Genomic DNA, 8,321 nt, shown 5'->3' with positions numbered 1-8,321 from the left:
TAAAAAAAAAATTCTGTAAACTTCTCCTGTCGTTAGCAAGTTTAACAGTACAAAGGTATGGCTTGGACAAAATTCATGGGTGTTTTTGTAGGGGATGGTGGAGTGGGATGGGAGAGTTCAAAGAACAAATTCTGTTCATGAATAGCCTTTAGCATTCATACCAAATGAAATTCTGTAAAGCTCCACATTTAAAATATTTCAAGAATAAAAAAACACCCCCCCCCCCAGAAAATGTGAATACATGAAAATGTATCTGATTAGTTAAATACATAAAACTATGGAACAGAAATCAGCTGGCAATTAAAGCAAGTATACAAAGTCATGAAAACAAATGTATATTCTACAACATCTCATGATGTTAAAGAATCATCAAATGCATCATGCACTCCCTCAGATATATGTAGCGATGATGAGCAGAGGTCCAGTCTCTTAAGGTGTCAGGCAAAGGCAGATCATGCTGATGCAAAATAGATGTTGCCACACATGTAAAATCTTCATCAATATCTTGGAAATTGTTTAAATATGAGTCTCTGTAAATGAGGCGCTGTATTTTGTTGAACTGCATAGAAGTATTGTGAAGCACCTAAAATCGAAAAAAAAATCTATTATAATTGCACAATGAATATCTAGACATATTCAACATACCCAGTATATAAATTGAACAAGAGGCCCACAGGCCTAACTTTATCGGTCACCTGAGTACTAGTGAAAAATTATCACTACTCCCAAGGGCTATGGAATCTAGAAATAATTTCCTGTTCTGAAATCTAATCTAAATTTTAACATTCAGCAAAAGTATAAAACAAGATATGTTCTTACAACTTCAATGCCCTCATAAGTGCATACATTGATGAAAGGCTTCACATAATACAAGAGATGTTTGTAAAACACATATGCCACCAGGGTGCAAAATTGAAAAGAGTTATACACACACATTATTTAATTGATAGTAGTATCATCAATGCAAAATATTGAGCGGACAATATCTTCCTATGTCAAGAGTGGATTGACCATGTGACCTCAAAATCAATAGGGGTCATCTTCTTCTGAAGATATACCAGCGTACCAAGTTTGATGTCTGTCAAGCAAAGGGTTCTCTAGACATTAAGTGGTCAGTGTATTCCTATGTCCAGTTTGACCTTTGACCTCAAAATCAAAAGGGGTCATCTACTCCTTAGGATGTACCAGTGTACCAAGTTTGATGTCTGTCAAGGAAAGGGTTCTCAAGATATTGAGCGGACAGTCTATTCCTATGTCCAGAGTAGATTGACCTTGACCTGAAAAACAATATGGGTCCTCTTCTCATAACCAACCCACATATGAAATATCATTATGATCAAGTGAATGGTTCGCAAGATATTGAGCAGACAACATGTGGTCTACCGACCGAATGACAGGTGCAAAGCAAAATACCCCTCTTCTTTGAAGGGGGGGGGGCATAATAGGTATATCAACATTAAAAGATTATACTAATTTGGACCCATCCTAGAGTCAAAACCCTGGGTTGTGAAATTCACCATTTTTTGTACATCTTTTTCTGCTATTCCTTAGTATAAATGCATTTAGATTTTCTACAGTATCAGCAAACTTGCACATAAACACTATATTCTAAGTTTGGCCCCACCCTGGGGTCAGAACCCCTACCCCAGGGACCATGAAATTTACAATTGTGGTAAACACTTCCTGCTGCACATCTTAATGCATTAATTTTTCCTAAACGTGCGGTTCTAGAGAAGAAGATTTTTGAAAATGGGTCAATTTTGGACAGTTTTTGCCCCACCTCTAAGGTCCTAGGGGTGCAGGAATCCTAAATTTTACAATTTATGTCCCCCTTGTCCCAAAGATGCTTCATACTAAATTTGAAAAGAATTGGACTGGTAGTTATCAAGAAGAAGTTAAAAATGTTCAATTGTTAACGCATGACAGCGGACGACAACCAATTTAGTATCAGGGGTCCGTGTTTGCCCAACTTTCTAATTTGTATTACTTATATGAGTTATGAGATTTATCACTGTTCGTTCATCACCTTTCATTGTAATCCCAACCTAAGGGTCATGACATAACCTAACTTCAATTCACATACTGTATAGCACCTTCTATTCATGACGATTAGTTGACAATTTAGCAATTTACAACTGGTTCTCGGTGACCAATATTCGCGACCAAGATAATCTTAAACAAATACAAATTACATTAATGATAAAGTTCTCGCAAACTTCACGAAAATTTCTCACATGCGAATAAAAGTTGGTTTACAGTATCATGGGTATGCCTCAATATCAATATGACAAACATGACCTTGCTATTCTGGAAAAGAACCTTTTTAAAAGATATTCCTTTCTGAATGCATAAACCTACTTCATGGGCCACAATTTGACTAAACTTGAATCTACACTATGTCGTTCGTCAAGCTTTCATGAACATTTCAACTTGTCTAGCCAGTGGTTCTCAAGATAAAGATTTTTAAATGACCCCACCTATTTTTGCCTTTTCTTGATTATCTCCCCTTTGAAGGATGGGTGACCCTCCATTTAAACATCCCATTTAAACACTTAAGCAGCCCCCCCCCCCCATAAATTTTCAAATTAAAGGTAAATTGTGGCATCTTGTTTAGAAAAGTATACTAAACGATAAAACTGATACTTATTTCACCTTATTAAAAATAGAAAATAGTACAAATGACTTAAATAGGAGATGTATTTCAAGCCCTATAAAATCTGTAAAAATCCAGGAGCTTCCGGGGGCTTTGCCCTCTGGGCCCCCATCAGGGCTTTGCTTTGGACCCCCTGGAGGCCTCAAGGCAGCCCCCAGACCGCCTGCCTAATAAAGTGGCGACATTAATATTTAGTAATTATTGTTAATTGAAACTGAAGCAATTTTTTGCCATTGGTGTAACATGAGGTTAAAGATTAATATGATACTTTATCAAATTATCAAGAACTGAAGTTCTCTGATTGGTCCAGACTCTCTTTCCAAATGGGTGTAACTCAGAGTGAGTTCACCTCAAATGAAGTTCCAGGAGGTTTATTCGGGTTCCCCTCTTAAGAAACTGTAGATTTGCTTACAATTTTATCAACCAATCAAATTGCACATTTTAACGGATGTGTCGTTGTGAAGATACACAATGGCAGACGCCAAGTATCAAAGAGACAAAACACCTTTATTACTTATTGATGGCATATTTATTGTTATAATACTTTTCCACTTTTTAAAAACAGTTTTGATTCAGAAACTGTTTACATATACCCAGTAATTATGGTGGGTTTTTATTTTACATAACACATCTTCTTTTGTGTTTATATTTGCTGGAGGCAGGAACTATATAGTCTATAGTGTCAAAAATGTTCTAAAATTTCTGATTATTCAATAAAATGTTTATTGACTTTTGAATTCAGTCTACTCTGTCTTGGTCAACCAATACCCGACTAGTTCCATATAGTTAAGAGTAGACCTCATTAAAAGTCAATAATTGTATAATGTGATCAAGTCACTACGAATAGGAGAGAGCAATATCAGTTACATACAACAAATGAATTCTACAGTATATCTACAATTGAATTTAACTTTCCTAAACATTTATCACCATAGAACATTACAGACCAAAGGGGGGGGGGGGGGATAGTGGTATTATTTGGTGAACAAAAGTTATTTTCCTTCCATTTAACATCACTGCATTTCAATTCACTTCCAGGGGTAGGGGGGGTCCATGAACATTTTCATAGTAATGTAACAGTTAAACTTTATGTTAAAAAAAATAATAGGAGGGTCCCATCCCCCAATACTATGTACCTGGGACTGTACAATTTAATTACATTCTAAAATATCATTATTGTGTCTCCATAATATGCTATATAGATCTACAGAGAGACAATTGTACCGAGATGTTTGGCATAATATACTATATAGATCTACAGAGAGACAATTGTACCGAGATGTTTGGCACCCCCCCCCCCCCATTCTTCGACCCCACCGAAAGCAACTGGATGACTGCGACAGTCTGAATACCCTAGCTTGCCTTATCTTATTTTGAAGACAACAGGCTACTACTACTAGCGACTAAGTTGTGTCACTTATACTTCTATCAGTGATAGGGTCATAAATTAATATACATGTACATGTAGTGATTCAAACATATTTATCTATCGGAGCATTTTCAAGCTACAAATAAATGATGGGGCTACAATGGCTTGAACACTCTTTCAAGAGGAAGATGCTGGTGACATCAGTTGTAACAGGGAATTTAGAATGAATTCATTAAAACCCACTGATAATGTCTTAATGATGAATACCTGTACCTGACCATATGACCCTAATCTGAGCTCCTAACAGATGATGAGGTACCTGACCGTTGCACATAATCACACTTGTATGTTATTGTAGCCTTACCTCTATCCATGAGTCAATAAGTTGAATAACGTCTGTCAGACAATAAAGTACTGTAATCATACGTGCCACTTGCGTCACGTGCTAATCTCTCTCAATGGGGTGCTTCTTTTCGTCACGCTTCAAACAATATCTGCCTTCACGCTTCAAATAATATAATTATTGTTGGCGATGTTCAGTAATTATTATTGTGGTGGAAAGATTATATTTATAAAGATAATGTGTGACTTTAAATCGGGTCAGTTTTTATAATTATTGCGGCAGTATTTATAATTATAATAATGTCATAAATTGAAGAATATTTTTCTTTTGGGAATGAAATTATAATTTGGTGTCTGAGAATCGGGACAGATTGTCATTATCGCTGCGTTATAATAATAATATCGGCAAATAGGGGAAAATATTTATTTTTGGAAGAGATTATAATTTTGGTATTTTATATAGGGAAAAATAATAATAATGTGGGGGTACCCTACGGCTTTCCATACATAACAATTCAGGGACATAAATACCTAATAAAAGTGATAATTGAATACTGCTAAATAGATATAAATCAAGGTTTACGATGGAGAAGCTGAAATCATCGTGTTTGTCATCAGGTCGAGTGCTTAGTTTCCTTTTAAAATGTATGTTCAATAAAATTTCTAAGTACGATACAGAAGTAGAAGGTCATATGCTGTCTTTTATTTCGACTTCACAATATATCGAAATGTCGATTGGAAGGTCAGGAAAGATGGTATTTGACATGTAGAATCCTTTGAATAGACTCTACCTCATGAGAATATAAACCAGGTCAGCTAACAAAGGAGCACAATTCGTGTCCATTTGAATTCTAACAGACTGTTGGAAGACCTGGTCATCAAAAACTACGGAGATATATTATCAGTGAGAAAATCCAACATCTTTTTAAAATCAACTTCAGAGTACGATGCTTACTCCTCCTAGGCAACCGATTCCACCTCTGATTTGTCCAGGGTCCGTGTTTGCCCAACTGTCTATTTTGTAATGCTTTGGTGGGCCACATTTTAAAACAATTTTGTATACAATGTATTCCAGACTGTGCATCTTTTTCCTCGATTAAATTCCCCAAAGAAAGTTTGGGAACATATTGTTTTTACTCTGTTTCTTCTTCTTCTTCTTCTTCTTCTTCTTGTTCTTATTATTATTGTGTTTCCCAACAAAGTTTGGGAACATATTGTTTTACTCTGTTTCTTATTATTATCATTATTATGTTCCCCAAACAAAGTTTGGGAACATATTGTTTTTACTTTGTTTCTTATTAAGGTCTTCCGTTTCCAATTGAAGACCCTTTTCTTATTTTTATGTTTCTTGTCCTCTTTTTTGTTATTAATATTATTATCATTGTTCTTTTTCTTCCCGATTTTGTGCACGTGATTTCTCGGACATGACTTGACAGATTTTCATCAAACTTTCAGGAAAGATGCACAACGAAATGAACTAGATTCATTTTCTTTTTTTCAATATTTACTTCTGGTCGTTAATTACGTCCGATCTACCGTTTTTAAAAGGTCGTTTTGTTCAAGCGTTTTTCTCATAAACGGTTTAAGAATGAGTCTTGAAACTTTCAGAGATGATATATCTCGACCTCTAAATGTGATTTACGCATATAATTTTTTTCGGCCGTCACTTCCGCTCGTCACTGGAAGTGAACAAAGAAAACGTCGATTTTTTTCCCCGGAAGTGAACAAAGAAAACGTCGAATTTGTTTTAAAAGTATGTGTCTGAAACGAAACTTGCATGGTTTGATTAGGGCTCTTTCATAGTTTCAAAAAATGTGATACTTGCCGGAGAAATACTTACTGTTTAAAATAGTAACCTCCGGTTTATGGAGACATTTTTTGGAAAATTGGTCTTTCATTGTCCCCATAAATCTCGCTAATAAATCAAGTGTTGTATTTGATTTTCACATGTAGTATTGGCATTATCTATTTCTAGATTAACGTAATTTTTTTTAAATTGACTTCCGTACGTGATATATGTCCGATTTTCGATTTCAAAAAGAGATTTTGTCGAGGTGTTTTCCCATAAACGTTCAAATATTTCATTTTGAAACTTTCAGAGATGATAGATGTTGACAGATGTGACATATGCATATGATTCTCACCGGAAGTGAAGAAAGAAAACTTCAAATTTCAAAACTCTTGAAACGAAATTGGCATGATACATTAAGGTTTCTTGTATAGTTTCAAAAATGCGATACTTACCGGAAGTTAAAACATCATAAAATTATGGCCCATGGAGTTGGATGGGTCCACAATAGGGATCAAAGTTTTACATACAAATATGTAGCAAAAATCTTTAAAAACCTTTTCAAGAACCACTGAGCTAGACAAACTGATATTTACGTGAACGCCTCCTGAAATAATGCAGATTCAAATTTGTTAAAAGCATGCAACCTGGAGTTGGATGGGGCCACAATAGGGGATCAAAGTTTTACATATACTGTACAAATATATAGGTACAATCATTTAAAATCTTCTTCTCAAGAACCACTGACCCAGAACAACTGATATTTACATGAAAGTTTCCTAACACAGTGCAGATTCAAATTTGTAAAAATCATGGCCCTGGAGCGAGGACGGGGCCACAAGGGGGGATCAAACCTTTCCATAGAAATATATAGGGAAAATTGTTTGAAATTTTCTCAAATACTACTTGGCCAAAAAAAATGGAAATTGACATGAAAGCTTTCTGACATAGTGCAGATTGAAGTTAAAATTATGGCCCTCGAGGATAGGATGGACCACATTAAGAAATCAACGTTTTACATAGGGGAAATCTTTAAAAATCTTGTAAAAAACTACTGGTCCAGTAAAGTTGAAATTTACGAGAAACCTTCCTGACATAGTGCAGATTTAATTTTATCAAAATCATGGCTCCCGGGTATAAAATGAGGCGACGATAGGGGGATCAAACTTTTACATACAAATATATGGGGAAAATCATTTAAAAAATCTGAAAAATCACTGGCTTAGAACAGTTTACATTCAAATGAAAGCTTCCTGACATAGTCCAGATTCAATAAAAATTGCCCCGCAGGAGTAGTTGGGGCCATAATAGGGATCAAAGTTTTACATGTATATATATATATATATATATATATGTATGTGTGTGTGTGTGTGTGTGTGTGTGTGTGTGTGTGTGTGTGTGTGTGTGTGTGATAAATCTCCGATATTATCTTCTATAGTGCTCGACGTGGCCTCACGGAGATACATAAATTGATGATCAGATGGAGTTCAATCACATAACATTTATTTCTCTATAGGCTGTTTCGTAAGGGGATGGTTTCCCTTCACTCTTCGGGAGAAAAATGACATCTAATGAAAAACATACGCATGGTTGAATATATGTTACACAGAAACATACTGGATAGTTGCCAAGCATGATTACCCACAGGATTGAGTAAATAGAAATTTATGGCAATGACAGCAGTGCTGACAAGTTCTGAACGTTTATTCAATGAAGATTTTTCGGGATGACATATTATAAAGAATTTCTCTAGAAACAGAATGTTCGTCATCCTTGATTACTGCTATCTCGCGCCTTCAATATTACTTATTCCAGTGAACAATGAAGTGCGTGTCGACTCTCAAGCCCTTCAAGCCTTTGAGCATTAACATAATTAATATTTACGCACAATAAACTATTGGTTCTTTATCGTTCTCCATTGGCAAAAATAGCATTAGAGGATAGGTGCGTCATTTATTAATTATGAAAGTTTATTATTTTTTATCATTAGTGGACGACACTGTACATATTTTCTAATTTCAATTTTCATCATTAATGGATTATTCGTCTTTCCTCTAATGAGAAAAAGGTTTTTCATTTGTTAATGATTTATGGTAATTATTGCCCATCATTAATGATCTCAGTTTTTGCATAAGCAAACACAAATGCATCCGTTAATGCAAAATTTA

The sequence above is a fragment of the Ostrea edulis genome, chromosome 10 (genome assembly GCF_947568905.1).
Source record: "Ostrea edulis chromosome 10, xbOstEdul1.1, whole genome shotgun sequence".
Classification (NCBI taxonomy): domain Eukaryota; kingdom Metazoa; phylum Mollusca; class Bivalvia; order Ostreida; family Ostreidae; genus Ostrea; species Ostrea edulis.
The sequence above is the reverse complement of the archived record's forward strand: the minus strand, read 5'-3'. Positions refer to the sequence as shown.